Genomic DNA, 17,465 nt, shown 5'->3' on the forward strand with positions numbered 1-17,465 from the left:
CCCTTCTCAGAGAACACATCCACAAAATCCTGAAGTGACTCCGGAACGCTTGAAGTCACCGCAGCCACACATGTGGCCAGGCAATTCTCCTGGCAGAACTTGCTCCACCGAATTATGTCCTGAGTTTTCCAGTCAATTACCGGGTTGTGCATAGACAACCAAGGAAAACCCAAAACCACCTGAGCAGGAAGATTCCTGAGCACCTTACATGTAACCCGCTCAGAATGTAGAACTCCAATGTGGAGTTTCACCTCAGCCACAAATTTAGTAATCTCCCCCTGAGAGAGAGGAGCAGCATTGATGGTGACCACGCGGATAGGATGAGACAGTTTTTCAATCCTAAAACCTGCTGTGCGTGCAAACCCCTCATCAATGAGATTTGTGGCTGAACCACTATCCACAAAAACAGTAATTGGCAGCTCACTGCCAGCAACAAAAACCTTAGCAGGGAGCATGCACTGAGAAACCACCATGGAGGATATACATAAGCTCAGACTGGTCTCCTCCACACCCTCTGAGCCCAGATGTTTTCCGCCGTTGCGTTTTTCTTAGACAGCAGAGGACAGATGTTAATAAAATGACCAGTTTTACCACAGTAAAAACAGGCTCCCTGCTTCCTGAGCTCAGGGGCTCGATGCTTGACATGTGACACCCCTGCGATTTGCATAGGCTCCGTGGGCTCACCTGCAGCAACCTCACGTGAACTAAACCCTCTCCCATAGGCGGTGTCTCATGCTCCCCCTGACGCAAACGGCAATCAATGCGGACAACCAGACTCATAGCGGAATCTAGAGAAGTAGGAGTCTCGTACATCAGAAGGGCTTTTCGATCGCCCAGCGTCGAAATTCAGAACAGTAATCCTCTGCAACTCGCTCCCCCTGGCGAATAGAGCATATCTTAGATTCTGCCAGAGCCATTCTGTCAGGTTCATCGTAGATTTTCCCAAGAGAAGAAAAAAAACTCTCCAGAGACAAATGCCGCAGGATCAGATGGCAAAGAAAACGCCCATGCTTGGGGATCCCCACTTAACAATGACAACACCAGGTCCACACGCTGAGCCTCGAAGATATCGGGCGCATACGGAAATATAGTTTGCAAGCTTCACGAAAAGAAACAAATTTACTGCGTTCCCCAGCAAATTTTTCAAGCAATGGAAATTTAGGCTCAGTAACTCTTCCTGTCGCTCCAGCTTGCACATTGGACACTGCTAGTCCCTGTTGCTGCACTGCCCCCCTCAACTCAGTGACCTGTAGGGACAGCGCCTCCAACTGGCGGGTTATGGAAGTCATGGGATCCATGACAACAAAAAAAAAAAAAAAGAAACCCCTTTTTTTTTTTTTTCTTTGTTGTTGTTGGGCCGATTATAATGTCAGGGAGAGACTAGGTGAGCGAGAGCTAATAACCTGGAAGTAGGTAGTGAGGAGGCATTAAATAAATACAGAAAATTAAATACATTCTGTAAAAAGCAAATCAAGGCAGCAAAGATTGAGACAGAGAGACTCATTGCCAGAGAGAGTAAAAATAATCCCAAAATATTCTTTAACTATATAAATAGTAAGAAACTAAAAAATGACAGTGTTGGCCCCCTTAAAAATAGTCTGGGTGAAATGGTGGATGAGGATGAGGTAAAAGCCAATATGCTAAATGACTTTTTTTCATCAGTATTTACAAAAGAAAATCCCATGGCAGACAAAATGACTAGTGATAAAAATTCCCCATTAAATGTCGCCTGCTTAACCCAGCAGGAAGTACAGTGGCGTCTAAAAATAACTAAAATTGACAAATCTCCGGGCCCGGATGGGATACACCCCCGAGTACTGCAGGAACTAAGTACAGTCATTGATAGACCATTATTTTTAATCTTTAAAGACTCCATAATAACAGGGTCTGTACCACAGGACTGGCGTATAGCAAATGTGGTGCCAATATTCAAAAAAGGGGCAAAAACTGAACTCGGTAATTATAGGCCAGTAAGCTTAACCTCTACTGTGGGTAAAATCCTGGAGGGCATTCTAAGGGATGCTATGCTGGAGTATCTGAAGAGGAATAACCTCATGAACCAGTATCAGCACGGGTTTACTAGGGACCGTTCATGTCAGACTAATTTGATCAGCTTCTATGAAGAGGTAAGTTCCGGACTGGACCAAGGGAACCCAGTGGACGTAGTATATATGGACTTTTCCAAAGCTTTTGATACGGTGCCACACAAAAGGTTGTTACATAAAATGAGAGTAATGGGGATAGGGGAAAATATGTGTAAGTGGGTTGAGAGCTGGCTCAGGGATAGGAAACAAAGGGTGGTTATTAATGGAGCACACTCGGACTGGGTCACGGTTAGCAGTGGGGTACCACAGGGGTCAGTATTGGGCCCTCTTCTTTTTAACATATTTATTAATGACCTTGTAGGGGGCATTCAGAGTAGAATTTCAATATTTGCAGATGACACTAAACTCTGCAGGGTAATCAATACAGGGGAGGACAATTTTATATTACAGGATGATTTATGTAAACTAGAAGCTTGGGCTGATAAATGGCAAATGAGCTTTAATGGGGATAAATGTAAGGTCATGCACTTGGGTAGAAGTAATAAGATGTATAACTATGTGCTTAATTCTAAAACTCTGGGCAAAACCGTCAATGAAAAAGACCTGGGTGTATGGGTGGATGACAAACTCATATTCAGTGGCCAGTGTCAGGCAGCTGCTACAAAGGCAAATAAAATAATGGGATGTATTAAAAGAAGCATAGATGCTCATGAGGAGAACATAATTTTACCTCTATACAAGTCACTAGTTCAACCACACTTAGAATACTGTGCACATTTCTGGTCTCCGGTGTATAAGAAAGACATAGCTGAACTGGAGCGGGTGCAGAGAAGAGCGACCAAGGTTATTAGAGGACTGGGGGGTCTGCAATACCAAGATAGGTTATTACACTTGGGGCTATTTAGTTTGGAAAAACGAAGACTAAGGGGTGATCTTATTTTAATGTATAAATATATGAGGGGACAGTACAAAGACCTTTCTGATGATCTTTTTAATCATAGACCTGAGACAGGGACAAGGGGGCATCCTCTACGTCTGGAGGAAAGAAGGTTTAAGCATAATAACAGACGCGGATTCTTTACAGTAAGAGCATTGAGACTATGGAACTCTCTGCCGTATGATGTTGTAATGAGTGATTCATTAATTAAATTTAAGAGGGGACTGGATACCTTTCTGGAAAAGTATAATGTTACAGGGTATATACACTAGATTCCTTGATAAGGCGTTGATCCAGGGAACTAGTCTGATTGCCGTATGTGGAGTCGGGAAGGAATTTTTTTCCCCATGGTGGAGTTACTCTTTGCCACATGGGGTTTTTTTGCCTTCCCCTGGATCAACATGTTAGGGCATGTTAGGTTAGGCTATGGGTTGAACTAGATGGACTTACAGTCTTCCTTCAACCTTAATAACTATGTAACTATGTAACCCGGGCTCCTGCAATTTCCATAAAACTAGGGAAATCCTGACTGACCCTCTACCTGAAGTTTACACTGATGGTGTGCATGTTCAGGCCTCGAACCTCACCCTAACTCCTGAGCTCAGCCCTAGGCTGAAACCTCCACCCACCACCCAGTGAAGAGGTAATACTTAAATACCCACAGTTAGCACAGACAAGGATAAAGGAAAATATACACCACGCCACAGACACTCAGGATTACACACTAAATGTGCAGGGCAAAATAAACACAAATATAGGAAGGAGTAAATAAGACGAAGGAATATACACCACCAGCAACGAATCTCCAACCACCAGCTCTCCACTCCAGACCGAGATAACAACGCAAGACAGAAGCTATAATCGGCGACGCCCAATGATCAGGAGAACTATTTAAAGGCCATGGAAATGGCCCAACTTCCAATCCGAGGATCAGGTAAATTAACCCCGGAACAGCTAGAGAAAATCTAGCAGACGCCAATGAGTAAGTAGTGGTCAAAAGTGGAATTACCGCTGTCTGTTGGACGACCTGGTCTGAACAGCATCCTACATGACAGGTGCTGGAGGCCCCATTATTCTCTATGTGGAGAGCGGCTCTGCGGGTGGAGGTCGGTGCTGGAGGCTCCATTATTCTCTGAGTAGTGCGGGTGGAGGTCTTTGCTGGAGGCTCCATTATTCTCTATGTGGAGTGCGGCTCTGTGGGTGGAGGTCGGTGCTGGAGGCTCCATTATTCTCTATGTGGAGTGCAGCTCTGCAGGTGAACAGCTGACGTCTTTTCCATCTGGCCCAGACCGACGCGACAACTTCTCCAGCCAGGACTCATCTGCAGAGATTACACCAGACACATTTCACTTCTCACATTTCCAGAGAAGTAGAGCGCCAGGGAACGGGACCGAGGTGAGTATCTGGTTTTTTTGTGTGCTATTTTTTCCTCGTGTATGGGTTGTTTGGGTGGGCATGGAAAGGCTATAGGGGTGTGACATGGTGCTGCACACATGGGGGTGTGACATGGTGCTGCACACACGACATGCAGTGTATATAGGGAGGCCGTGTGGGGCTCATGCCGCATTTGGGGAAGTGTTGTGAATTCTGCTCTTGGGCTCCCTCCGGTGGTTGTTAATGGTAGTGCAGTTGTCTTGGGGTTGTAATCCAGAGCAGGTGTTTCTGCTGATTGCAGCTCTACTAGGTATTTAGGTTTGCAGGATCCATTTCTCCTGGCCAGTTGTCCATTGTTCTTGGAGGGATTGCATCTCTTTCTGGTTCCTCATGCTCTGCTGCCAATTCAGCTAAGATAAGTGTTTGGTTTTTTTTGTCTCTGTGCACACATGCAGCGTGCTTTGCAATTCAGTGCAATTCATTGTGTTTTTGTCCAGCTTAGACATTTTCTTTGGATTTTTCAGTCATGCTGGATTCTCAGGAGTTGCAGATATAATTGCTATGTCTTTAGTTAGATGTAGAATATTTGTATTTTCTGCTGTGGATATTTTTAGGATTTTAATACTGACCACTTAGAATTCTGTCCTATCCTTTCTATTTAGCTAGAAGTGCTTCTTTTGCTAAATTCTGTGTTTCTGCCTGCGTGTGTCTTTCCTCTTATACACACAGTCAATATTTGTGGGGGGCTGCCTATCCTTTGGGATTTCTGCTCTGAGGCAAGATAGTACTCCCATTTCTACCTATAGGGGTATTTAGTCCTCCGGCTGTGTCGAGTTGTCTAGGACTGGTTAGGCACACCCCACGGCTACTTCTAGTTGCGGTGTCAGCTTAGGGTTTGCGGTCAGTACAGATACCACTTACTCCTGAGAGAGTCTCTCATGCGGCTCCACGGTCACCGGATCATAACAGGGAAGGCTTAATTCTGCTCAATATTAAGTTATACAATGAATATTAATAAAACTATCAATAATATAATTATAATATATCAGTATTCATATTGAGCAGAATTAATTTCGGCCTATTGGTTCGGCCCTTCACAATGGTCAGTCTCTCATGTGCCCCCCCCTCCCGGGAAATTAATTGCCCACCCCTGCTCTAGATGGTAAAACAAACCTTTAGAATATAGTAATGCCCTCTTCTCACGTAGAAAGTAATAATGTTCCCTGTGTGCCCCTCTGACACTCACAATAACCAGAGTGCCCCTATAACAATAAGTGCCCACTTAACATTTAATAATGTCCCGAGTCTCCCCCCTGTTCAGCTCCCCTCTCCACAGTATGATGCTCTTAGGCTGGCTTCACATTTGCGTCTGTGCGCGCAGCATTTCATCCGCATAGATCCGCATGTCATGCGTACATATATTTAACATGGTGTACACAAGGACATGCGTTTACATGCTTTTGAGTACGCATGCGTAGTTTCGCGGTGTGCAGCAGGGCGCGGTGAACGCAACATGTTGCCTTTTTGGAGGCGACAAATATTGCGCAATCATCCGCATATGGACGATTGCAGATTATTGCGTAAAAAAAAAAACCCCATTACAGTCTATGGGAACGCATTGGTACGGAAGGACATGCGTACGTGTGCGTTCGAAACGCAATGCGTACTTCACACTAATCATGTCCAGGAAACTGTTCCCACCTGCAAAATCACTGATGTATAAAAGGGGGTGTGGAGACAGGTAGTCCATTACTCTTAAGACTCTGGACGGAAGCACAAGACTCTGGACAGAAGCACAAGACTAGTTATCTCCTGATCTATATCCCCCAATTGAGGAAGGGACAGTCAGGCTCGCAAAACACGCGTCGGGGTCAGTGGTCGCCCCCTGGACTGGACTGAATCGGAGATACTATTATGGGTAATTAACTCTATATTTATTCTATGTTTTTTTACATTTCTCTGAACAGCGCTGTATTGTGAGACATGTGATCTCTTTTCAGTCTAGATTAGCCATATGACCTGACTTGAATTACGATGTTACCTTTGTCCCACTATATGTGGGGTATGTGCTTACGATTTTCCTTACAGTTAAATTTAATGGCTATATATACTGTTCATTTGGACATCATCTTCAGTGCTGCATCATGTGTCCAGGTTGGCGGCCACTTAATAATGTCACCTTTAGGATCAAATTCTTATCCATGTGAATGTAATATTGATATTGTACTTATTTATTTTATATTTTTTTATCATGTTTTTGGTACTAATAAATAATATTTTTAATATATGAAGACTCCTATTCTCCTATTTTTTCAATAGTTGTCTCCTGGTGCTGCTGTCTCTGGTGCTGGCATCTGTCCTGGTGCTGCCACCTGTCCCTGTCCTGTGCTGACTGCTGTGCTGTTGGACTACTGCCTGTAATGTAAGTATTGGTGTCCTTTTTTTTTGGGGGGGGGGGGGGGCTAACATTGTGTTTGGCTCTTAACAAGTTTAAATTTTGTTTTATTTTTTTTTCCGTAGTGCTCCACTTGACTGCTGCCTGCTCTTCAACCATGTTTTCAAGTGAAGAGGTGACTGCTTCCCGGGGTGGACATGACACCGATTATGTAATCACATTTGCTATACTGATTGGTATGTATTGACTGGCGATACTTTAGCTGTGTTAAATCGTGTAATTTCTTTAAAGGTACCTCGGGCTCATGTGTCTCATGAGCAAATACGTGGTGTAAGTATTCTTTTCATCAGAGTTGTAATTGATTTTTGTTTCAGTTTTCCTTAAAATTATTTTGTTTTATTGGATCTATAGGTTCCACAACGGGACGAAGCCAAACTGGACATTGAAAACGAGCAACTAATTCACCTTGTGGTACATCCGTGCTCGTCAGCACTCCGACATTGCTGTGATTCGACGACTCTGGGAAGAAGTGGCCAGATCGCTGCTGCATGATCGGGACCGTGCCACGCCACGTATCAGAAATGATTTTGGTAAGTATTTGAATGTGGTGTGATGCATCAGTGAAACTGTAAATGTAGGTGCATTGTTTTACAATTAATTTTTTCCTTTTTTTTCCCCACCACAGTGAAGAGAATAAGAGTGTGTTGGCGCTCGAGGAAGGATCTCTTCAACAAGGACATGAGACAGGAAAACCAGGTTAAAAGTGGTGCTGCTCAAAGGATACTCAGCAAATACAAATACCATCGGAACCTTGCTTTTCTGATGCCTGCGCTTGCTACCCGAATGTGAGTATCTTTTGTTTTGTCTTACTATTTAACATTTTTTTGGTGTTTTACTAATGTGTTTTTTGGTTTTTGTTTTTTTTTTCACCACACATCCTGGATTGTTCTCTGTTGGAGCGGACCCTCATCGACCGGCCAATGAACAAGCACAATCCCAATCATCCACCAGCGATGTAGCAACCCGTCAGGCCTAACAGGCTGAGGAAGAGGCAGCCGCCGATCCATCCGGTTTTCCCCTCTCCCAGCCCTCTGCCGCTGCTTTTGTTGGGTCTTCTCATCAGCAGCAGAAGGCCTGGGAGAGGTCACTCATGCCCGAGTTTATGCACTTAAGCTCGGTCTTCCAGGATGGGATTAAGGTGCTTGGTGACAGACTGAAGAGTGGATTTACCCATGTGAACACACTTATACAGGATGTCGGCAAACGCCTTGATCGCCTTGAAGCCGACCTTGAGAGACCGGCGTGACATTTTTTTTTTTTTTTTTTCTTCAATATAGCGGGAAGTGTCAGAAAACTTTACGCCTCAATTCCAGATCAACGTCATGCAGGCCTGCCAGGCTGCTTACAGCCAAGCATTGCTGCAGCTGCAGCAGTCACAAAGTTACAATCAACAGGCCAGAAGATATTACCAGCAGCCGAACATCTACTTTCAAACTCCCAGAGTGACGAACTATCCTCCACCGCCTCCAGTTCACAGAGCCACCACGCTGCCAACTTCATCATCCCTGCGGCCAGCAGCATCTACGACGCTCCCAAGTTCAGCACCCACCATGCTACCAAGTTCAGTTATTAGATGACTGGGGGGTCTGCAATACCAAGATAGGTTATTACACTTGGGGTTATTTAGTTTGGAAAAATGAAGTCTAACGGGTGATCTTATTTTAATGTATAAATATATGAGGGGACAGTACAAAGACCTTTCTGATGACCTTTTTACTTGTAGACCTGAGACAGGGACAAGGGGGCAGCCTCTACGTCTGGAGGAAAGAAGGTTTAAGCATAATTACGGATGCGGGTTCTTTACTGTAAGAGCAGTGAGACTATGGAACTCTCTGCCATATGATGTTGTAATGAGTGATTCGTTACTTAAATTTAAGAGGGGACTGGATACCTTTCTTGAAAAGTATAATGTTACAGGGTATATACACTAGATTCCTTGATAGGGCGTTGATCCAGGAAACTAGTCTGATTGCCGTATGTGGAGTCGGGAAGACATTTTTGTACCCAATGTGGAGCTTACTCTTTGCCACATGGGTTTTTTCCCCTTCCTCTGGATCAACATGTTAGGGCATGTTAGGTTAGGCTATGGTTTGAACTAGATGGGCTTAAAATCTTCCTTCAACCTTAATAATTATGTTTCTATGTTACCCCTGCAGTCAGCAGCATCCACCACGCTGCCCAGTCCAGCACCACACCGAAAGACTGCTACAGAGGCCACCTCTCCCACTTGGCCAAGAAAGCAAAGGTCCAAAACTAATAACATTTCCACCAGGACGAAGACCCGGAGTCAAAAAAACCCTGCTAAAATTGGACCCACCACCTGCACCCTCACCTACCAATGTGTCTTTGTTCTCAAATGTGTCACTACCTTCCCTTGTGTCTGTCCCTTCCAGTTTATCTATCCATTCCTATGATTACACTGTGTTGTCTACTCCCAATGTGTCCAGTTCCATCCATGATTCAATCCTTTAATTTGTTGCCCCTTCCCCTGTAACGCCTTCATCAACTACCACCCAATCCTCAGCTCCACACCCCCAAGGTCCACCACATCTCACCCTCAGATAGACCCCGATCCTAAACAGTTATTTTTTGGTTAAATAAATGTTTACTTTCTTTGCACAATATCTGGGTTTTCTTTGTCTCTTTGAGCGCCACCGCCGCAAACGTGTATTGTATTATTGAGGGAACTTTTAACGGGTGTTTTACTACAGGTATTTTATTGTTTAATTCAGCAAACAATGCAGGTACATTTAGAATTTACAGGTACATTTAAATAATGCAAACGGTTCCAGCACGGGAGTTGAGTATAGGGTTTATTATTATAATCGGGGCCAAACCTATTAATCAATAAGGGGTTGTCTTATTGGATGCTGCCTCTGGCCCGGCCTAATAGACCGTCATACATTTCAGGCCCAGACACCATTATTAGGCATGTAAGTATCGTAGTAACTAGGCCGCCCCATACTATCGAGTACTTTGGGTCGGAGGGCATTCAGCCAAACTCCGTCACATCTTCTTAGATGCTGTAACGGGGTCTACTGTGCTGTAGTATCTCTTTCAGTACCACCCCGTGGGTCAGGAGGTCCACTCTGCTTTGGCTAGAGTCTGAATGAAGGACGCTGGCAGGAATTTCTTGATTACATGAGAGCATATAAAAGCTGACTGCTTCTGCACATGTTTCCAGTCTAAAGGTACCTTCACACGAAACGACTTTGAAACGATATCGCTAGCGATCCGTGATGTTGCAGCGATCAGGATCCTGCTGTGATGTCGCTGGTCGCTGAATAAAGTCCAGAACTTTATTTGGTCGTCCGATCGCCGTGTATCGTTGTGTTTGAAAGCAAAAGCAACGATACCAGCGATGTTTTACACTGGTAACCAGGGTAAACATCGGGTTACCAAGCGCAGGGCCGCGCTTAGTAACCCGATGTTTACCCTGGTTACCAGCGTAAAAGTAAAAAAAACAAACAGTACATACTCACCTGCGCGTCCCCCAGCGTCTACTTACTGAGCGCCGGCCCTAAAGTTAAAGTGAAAGCACAGCGGTGACGTCACCGCTGTGCTGTTAGGGCCGGAGCTCAGTCAGTGTCAGGAAGCAGACGCTGGGGGACGCGCAGGTGAGTATGTACTGTTTGTTTTTTTTACTTTTACGCTGGTAACCAGGGTAAACATCGGGTTACTAAGCGCGGCCCTGCGCTTAGTAACCCGATGTTTACCCTGGTTACCCGGGGACCTCGGCATCGTTGGTCGCTGGAGAGCGGTCTGTGTGACAGCTCTCCAGCGACCAAACAGCGACGCTGCAGCGATCGGCATCGTTGTCGCTATCGCTGCAGCGTCGCTTCGTGTGAAGGTACCTTAAGAACACACTTTATTTACAGCACACAGAATATATAACACAGATACACAGGGCCGGCCAATAGAAAAACAAGCCAGACAAACATTACAATAGCTGCAGGGGGCCGGAGCCTGCCAATATTTACTGTTGTAATTACAAAGGTGAAGGTGGGGGAGGTTAGAAGGAAAATATCTTGTCCAGGAGCGCAGCCTGTGGACTGATGCATTTCACATGGAACTTATTATACATAATATATACTGCATAACATATTCTTGGTGCTGGGGGGTTCTGTAACACGGCTTCCCTTTTCAGCGACGCGATCGGCATACACAGTCTGATCCTTAAAGGATCGGTTTGGGGATGACCGAAGTTTATGGGGATGGTACCAGTTCCGTTTGTCGACTTAGTCCATCGGCGTTACCGTTTTGTTTGCCGGGTCTGTAGTGGATGGTGAAGTCCAGAGGTTGTACGGCTAAACTCCACCGCAGTAATCTGGCGTTGTCTCCGGAGACCCGATTAAGCCAGACTAGGGGATTATGGTCCGTTAGGAGGGAAAACTGTCGTCCATACAAATATGGCTGTAATTTTTTGAGTGCCCATACTATTGCCAGGCACTCCTTCTCGATGGCCGCATAGCTCACTTCCCGGGGCAGTAGTTTCCGACTCAGGTAAGCTACCGGGTGTTCTTGGCCGTCCGGCCCGACTTGGCTCAGTACTGCCCCCAATCCAAACATAGAAGCGTCCGTGTGGACAAGGAAACGTTTAGTTGGATCGGGTGCGGCCAATACAGGGGTATTGGTGAGGGCGTCCTTTAGCTGGCGGAAGGCTTCCTCACACTCTGGGGTCCAGGTTACCTGGCGGGGTTGGTTCTTACGGGTCAGATCAGTGAGGGGCTTGGCTACGCTGCTGTAATTGGGAACGAATTTCCTGTAATACCCCGCTGTCTCTAGAAACGCCATGACCTGGGTTTTAGTGCGTGGGGTGGGCCATTTGGCTATGGCCTCAATCTTGGCTGGTTCTGGTCTCTGTTTCCCACTTCCCACCCAATGCCCTAAATACTGAACCTCTGCTTTGCCCACGTGACACTTGTTTGGGTTCAGGGTGATTCTTTTGTGAATCCTGTCTAATACTGTCTCTAGGTGATTTAGATGCTCTTCCCATGTCGCGCTGTAGATGGCGATGTCATCCAGGTAGGCACATGCATAGTCCTGGAGACCATCCAGAAGCCGGTCAGCCAGCCTCTGGAAGGTCGCCGGGGCAGTCTTCATCCCGAATGGCATAACTAGAAACTGGAATAAGCCAAACGGTGTGACAAATGCCGACTTGGGAATAGCATCAGGACTAAGGGGAATCTGCCAGTAGCCTTTGCATAGATCAATGGTGGTCAAATACTTTGCCCCTGCCAGCCGGTCTAACAAGTCATCCACACGCGGCATGGGATACGCATCCGTCACTGTCTTCTCATTGAGCTTTTGATAGTCTACACAAAACCGTGTAGTCCCATCCTTCTTTGGCACTAACACTACGGGGGATGCCCAGGGACTATCTGACTCTTCAATGACCCCTAAACGCAACATCTCTTGTATCTCTTGTCGCATCCCTTCTCGTACAGACTCAGGGACGCGGAAGGGGGGTTGTCGCAGGGGGGTCTGATCCTGGGTCTCAACCTTGTGTTGTGCCAGGTGAGTGTACCCGGGTTTCCCCAAAAACATCCTCTGTCGCTGCCTCAACAACTCCTCCGCCTGCTGTCTCTCCCGGGGACCTAAGGCTTCACCCCAGTGTACCTGGTCCCATGTTTTAGACTGAGTCCTCTCCCCTAAGACATCAGGCAAAGGAAGTCCGGCTAAATCCTCTGCTTCAGGTGCACAGATGGCCACTACCTCTTCAGGGCGCTCCCGGTAGGGCTTCAGCATATTCACGTGGAACATGCGGATAACCCTGGGGTCGTCACAATCAGCGACATTATAGGTGGTGTCGGCTATTTTCCCCACTACCTGGTAGGGCCCCTGCCATGCAGCTTGGAACTTGTTCTGTCTAGTGGGCTCTAACACCAGGACCTTCTGCCCTATTTCCAAGGTGCGCTCTCTGGCCCTCCGATCATACCATACGCTCTGGCGCCGCTGGGCCACCTGCATGTTTCCACGTACAGCCTGGGTCAGCTCCTGTAGGCGGTCCCGGAATTCCAGCACATAGGGTACAATCGGTACCCCTTCTATGATGCCCTCCCCTTCCCAGTGTTCTAGCACTAAATCTAGGGGTCCCCTTACCCGTCTCCCGTATACCAGTTCGAATGGGGAGAACCCCGTGGATTCTTGGGGCACCTCTCGATAGGCAAACAGGAGGTGAGGCAAGAATTTCTCCCAGTCCCTGTAGGTCCTGGTAAAAGTCCCAATGAGTTGTTTTAACGTCCCGTTAAAGCGTTCACACAACCCATTGGTTTGCGGGTGGTACGGGGCGCTTCTAATGGACTTTATGCCGCACAGCTTCCACAGTTGATTGGTCACCTCTGCTGTAAACTGGGTACCCTGGTCCGAGATAATCTCCCGGGGAAATCCAACCCGTGAGAAAACCTGGAGCAAGGCAGCCGCCACCGTCTCTGCCAGTATGTTAGGTAACGCAACCGCCTCTGGATACCGTGTGGCATAATCTACCACTGTCAATATATACCTTTTCCCTGACGGACTGGGTTTGGCAAACGGCCCTATCAGATCGACCGCTACTCGGCTAAATGATTCCTCCACAATGGGGAGGGGGCGTAATTTGGCCTTGCATCGATCTCCCCTCTTGCCAATGCGCTGGCAACTGTCACAGGTCTGGCAGTACTGACGAACGTCATAGGTTACCCCCGGCCAAAAGAAGTTTTGTGTCAGACGATGCCTGGTGCGACTGACGCCGAAGTGCCCAGCCAATGGTATGTCATGAGAGATTCGCAGTAACTCCTGCCTATACTTCTTGGGAACTACCAGCTGTCGTTTTATAGTGGGGCTCGTCCCTGTGTGGTGCTGCTCTGTGATCAGGTAGAGGAGTCCCTGCTTCCATACAAACTGCTCCCCTTCCAATACCCCTCTCCCCTCTTGTGCCTTCCCACGATATCCCTCCAATGAAGGATCCTCAAGTAACTCCCTCTTAAATTCATCTGGGGTGGCCCAAGAAATGTGTCTGGCTATGGGAATACGTGTAGGGCTGGGATGTCTTACCTGGGCCTCCTCTGAGTGTGATTCCGCCTCCGCAGCTCGAGCTTGTCTCCGGGTGGTCACAGGATATGTCTCAGCCAGAGGGGCAACCGAGAAGGCAGACAACATGGGCCCCAAGTCATTTCCCAGCAAAACGTCTGCAGGCAAATCCTCCATCAAGCCGACCTCCACAAGGCCATCCCCCACTCCCCAGTTCAGGTGAATCCTGGCAGTTGGCAGTCGATGTATGGCTCCCCCTGCTACACGGACTGTCACTGTCCGGTCCGTCTTCTCTTGGTCCCGGACGAGATGAGGCTTCACAAGGGTCAAAGTTGCTCCGGAATCTTAGTCCCTGCATGCGTTTCCCATTAACCCACACGACCTGTCGATGCTGTTGTCGATTATCTGCCCGGGCTGCCTGCACAGGATCTACTTCATGCAGCACTTCCTCCATCTCTTCCATCCCTTGGTTAGTTGTAGCCCCCAATGTCTGGTTAGCTTCGCCGGCGGAAGGTAGCTGTTCCCACCTTTGGCCACTGCGTATGCTGAGTCCGGTTGGGACATTGTCTTTGCAGGTGGCCCAGCTGACGGCAGGTGTGGCATCGCGCCCCAGGGGAACTGTGGTAGGCCAGGTTTTTAGCTGGTCCCCCTACAATCTTTTGTGGTTTGGGGCCCTCCAGACCCATGGGAGGACCCCTAGTGACCATCTTTGATCCGGACAACTGAGGCCTCCTGGCGTCATGATGTTCATCGGCCAGACGAGCGGCTTCCTCAAGAGTCATCGGCCGCCTGTCCCGAAGCCATTCCTGTTTCTCGGGGGTTAGTCCATTAAAGAATCGTTCTAACAAGAAGAGCTGGAGGACATCCTCCTTAGTGGTTGCTTGGCTCCCTTGTACCCACTGTAGCAGTGACCGCCGTAATTTACAGGCCCATTCAGCGTGGGTATCGGTTACTCGTTTTATAAGTCCACGGAACTTTTGGCGGTATGCCTCTGGTGTCAGCGCATACCGGGCCAAGATCACTTCTTTGATCCGCTCATAGTCCATACAGTCCTCATCAGGTACCGTGCGATAGGCGTCCGCTGCCCGGCCTGTCAGCTTGCTGGCCAGAATCTGAACCCGTTCCTCCGGCTTCACTTGATGAAGGGCACACTGCCGCTCAAAGTCCTGCAGAAAGCCATCAATGTCTTCTTCTGCCTCCCCCAACAGTCGGAAGGCATTATACTGGATCTTTTTGTGGCTTACTGTTGAAGGTACCTGAGCGGAGGCCAGAGCTCCCCTTGCTCGCTGACTCTCCTCTCTCCGCTCTGCCATCTCCATCTTGGCCAGCTCCACTTTGGTCCGCTCTGCCATCTCCATCTTGGCCAGCTCCACTTTGGTCCGCTCTGCCTTCTCTTCCTTCAGATCAGTACGCACATCAGCCATCACTTCTCGTATGACCTCTACTGCCGGGTTTGGGCCATAGAACGCCAGTCTGTTCTTTACCTCCCTCTGGAATTCAGTCTCCTCTACGTTCCCATTGGGGGGCGCTGCACTGTTGTGTTCCATGATGGCTGCTATCAACTCCGCTTTTGTTTTGTTGCTGGCGATTAACCCTCGAGCTTCCACCAGGTCTTTTAATGTAGTCCTCTTTAACTTCTGGTAGTTGTCTTCCATTCATTCCTTTCCTCCTGTAGAAGGGGTCTCACATCCCGCTGGCTGCCACCAGTGTAACGGGGTCTACTGTGCTGTAGCATCTCTTTCAGTACCACCCCGTGGGTCAGGAGGTCCACTCTGCTTTGGCTAGAGTCTGAATGAAGGACGCTGGCAGGAATTTCTTGATTACATGAGAGCATATAAAAGCTGACTGCTTCTGCACATGTTTCCAGTCTAAGAACACACTTTATTTACAGCACACAGAATATATAACACAGATACACAGGGCCGGCCAATAGAAAAACAAGCCAGACAAACATTACAATAGCTGCAGGGGGCCGGAGCCTGCCAATATTTACTGTTGTAATTACAAAGGTGAAGGTGGGGGAGGTCAGAAGGAAAATATCTTGTCCAGGAGCGCAGCCTGTGGACTGATGCATTTCACATGGAACCTATTATACATAATATATACTGCATAACATATTCTTGGTGCTGGGGGGTTCTGTAACAGATGCCATGTTTGATTTTGGCAGCAGCAAGTGGTTAAACTACCAGGGCTTCGTTGTAGCTGCCCCTGTGCAATCCCTGCAGTGTAAATCTATGTTCTGGGGCCCAAAAGAGTAAAACAAATGTTTAGCGTGTCAAAAAAAATAATTTTTAGTATCTGTTTTTTTTTTTTCCCCTGTAATATAGGAAAGCCTAAGGCCAGAAATAAATCCCATAAAACACTGTACATGGAGACTTTGGGATCAGATAATTTCTGTCCGCTGTGTTTGTGCAAACAAAAAAGCTTTTTGTCATGATCCGTGCCAGGGTTTAATCCGGTCTGCCCTTTTTCCGGCGGGATCATGTCAAGTTAACTTTGCTCTGCCTCATTCTGGGTTGAGGTTTGCTATTTAGCTCCCATGCATCCTGCTGGCGGTGTCAGCTATAGTTCTGCCTTCGGCGTGTGAACCTGACTGGTAGCTCTTGGTTTGTCCTGCTGTGATCCCTGACTTGCCCCATGTCTGCTGACTCCCTCTGTCTGCCCTTTTTCCAGCGTTTCGGTTTTGATACTCTGGTTTCTGACCTGGCTTGTATTCAGACTCTCTTCTGCCTCCTGTCTTATCCGCTTCTGACCGTTGCTGAAACTCCTGGCTTGTTCCTGACCACGTGTATTGCTGATCTCTTTAGTACTTCTGCCTATTGTTGTTTTTTGACTCGGCTTGTTGGACCACTCTCTCGGCACTTGGTGGTGCCTATGCTGCTGCTCTGCAGTGCTTCTCTGTGTACGCAGTCTCACTTCCCTCTCAAGCTCCCTCTGGTGGAGGTTGCGTTATACTGCACTGCAGCAGCATGACACTTTTTATAAAAGCCTCAAACTTCTGTGTGTGACTCAGACATGTGATCTAATGTGCTAGAAGATTACAGTGCGGGGAATCGGGAATCATTCATATAGACGGCTGGTGGTGATGGGGTCAGTGACGGACTCTGGACAAATATGTTTCTAGAGCCGTAGTAGAAGATGATGTCATTCTCATCAAGAAGTAGTTATTTCTCCTGTCACGTAATGAATATCTCCTGCAGTATTGCTAATGCCGATTCCAGTTTTGGTAAATGAGACGAGAATTAGTGTTATGGAAGAGGAGTCTATAAGCAACGTATTCAGCTAATGACTCCGAGGAAGAAACTGCTTGTTGTCTGCGGCCTAAAATACACTGCTCAAAAAAATAAAGGGAACACTTAAACAACAGACTATAACTACAAGTAAATCAAACTTCTGTGAAATCAAACTGTCCACTTGGGAAGCAACACTGTTTGACAACCAATTTCACATGCTGTTGTGCAAATAGAATAGACAACAGCTGGACATTATTTGCAATTATCAAGACACTCAATAAAAGAGTAGTTCTGCAGGTGGGGACCACAGACCACATCTCTGTACCAATGCTATCTGGCTGATGTTTTCGTCTCTTTTGAATGTTTGTTGTGCTTTCACATTCATGGTAGCAAGAGACGAACTCTACAACCCA

At 47.2% G+C, this 17,465-nt stretch overlaps 1 protein-coding gene across 2 annotated transcripts in view; it reads left to right on the forward strand.

The window, feature by feature from the left end:
- Positions 1 to 3,799: 3,799 nt before the first annotated feature.
- The window catches only part of LOC143766575 (uncharacterized), a 32,928-nt gene continuing 19,262 nt past the window's right edge, over positions 3,800 to 17,465 (forward strand). Inside the window, exons 1-3 of one of the 2 annotated variants that reach the window (XR_013213603.1) lie at positions 3,800 to 3,916; positions 6,676 to 6,778; positions 6,877 to 6,971. The gene's annotated coding sequence lies outside the window, so the exon portion shown is untranslated. Of the gene's footprint in view, positions 3,917 to 6,675; positions 6,779 to 6,876; positions 6,972 to 17,465 lie in introns of those variants that run through there. The other variant, XM_077254350.1, reaches the window with a different exon arrangement.

Source organism: Ranitomeya variabilis, chromosome 4, assembly GCF_051348905.1.
Source record: "Ranitomeya variabilis isolate aRanVar5 chromosome 4, aRanVar5.hap1, whole genome shotgun sequence".
In the NCBI taxonomy this organism is placed as follows: Eukaryota; Metazoa; Chordata; class Amphibia; order Anura; family Dendrobatidae; genus Ranitomeya; species Ranitomeya variabilis.